Below are 1428 nucleotides of genomic sequence, written 5' to 3' on the forward strand. Positions count from 1 at the left end.
TCTTTTCTTGTTGCACTGGCTAGGACTTCCAGTACAATAATGAATATAAGTTTAGTGGTGAAAGAAGACTCGTTACTTCATTCCCAATCTTAGTGGGCAAAACATTAGTCTTTCACCATTATGTATGATGTTATCTGCAGGTTCCTTATAGAAGTCTTTTATCAAGTTGAAATTTTCTTTTATTCTTAGAGTGCCGAGAGTTTTTATCATGAATAAATACTGAATGCTGCCAAATGCTTCCACTATATGTATTGGTAGACACCGTGATTAAGTGCTTGGCTGCTAATCAAAAGGTCAGTTGTTCAAACCCACCAGCCCCTCTGCAGGAGAAAGATGTGGCAATCCGCTTTTGTAAAGACTTACAGCCTTGGAAACCCTGTGGGGAAGTTCTACTCTGTCCTATAGGGTTACTAGGAGTCACAACTGACTCAACGGCAATGGGATGGGTAATGAAATAATCATATATATTTCTTTCTTGGTCATTTTAGCACATACAAAAAATAAAATCTTTATGGCATATACAGTTATCTTAAATTACTTTTATTACTTAATTGTTTATCTGTCATTTTCGATAAAATTGGATCACCAAAATAGCTCTTGAACGTAGAGTAGCTAAAGCAAATGGAAGAAATGATGAAGTAAAAGAGTGGAACAGAAGATTTCTAAGGGCAGCTCGAGAAGACAAAGTGAAGTATTATAATGAAACGTGCAAAGATCTGGAGTTAGAAAACCAAAAGAGAAGAACATGCTTGGCATTTCTCAAGCTGAAAAAACTGAAGAAAAAATTTTAAGCCTCGAGTTGCAATATTGAAGGATTCTGTAGGGAAAACACTAAACGATGCAGGAAGCATCAAAAGAAGATGGAAGGCGTACACAGAGTCACTGTTCCAAAAAGATCTGATCAATGTTCAACCATTTCAGGAGGTAGCATATGACCAAGAACAGATGGTATTGACTCGGGAAGTCAGCACAAGTTGACCAAGGCAAAGTCGTAGACGCTTCATAGACACATCCAAACTCCCCGAGGGACCAAATTACTGGGCTGAAGGCTGGGGACCATGGTCTTGGGGGACATCTAGCTCAATTGGTATAACATAGTTTATAAAGAAAATGTTCTTCATCCTACTTTGGTGATTAGCGTCTGCAGTCTTATAAGCTTGTGAGCGCCCATCTAAGATACTCCACTGGTCCCTTCCCATCTGGAGCAAGGGAGAATGAAGAAAACCAAAGATACAAGGGACAGATTAGTCCAAAGGACTAATGGACCACAATTACCACAGCCTCCACCAGACTAAGTCCAGCACAACTAGATGGTGCCCACTTACCACCACCGACTGCTTTGACAGAGATCACAATAGAGGGTCCTGGGCAGAGCCGGAGAAAAATGTAAAACAAAATTCAAACTAACAAAAACAAAAGACCAGACTT

This window comes from Trichechus manatus, unplaced genomic scaffold (genome assembly GCF_000243295.1).
Source record: "Trichechus manatus latirostris isolate Lorelei unplaced genomic scaffold, TriManLat1.0 scaffold00110, whole genome shotgun sequence".
In the NCBI taxonomy this organism is placed as follows: domain Eukaryota; kingdom Metazoa; phylum Chordata; class Mammalia; order Sirenia; family Trichechidae; genus Trichechus; species Trichechus manatus.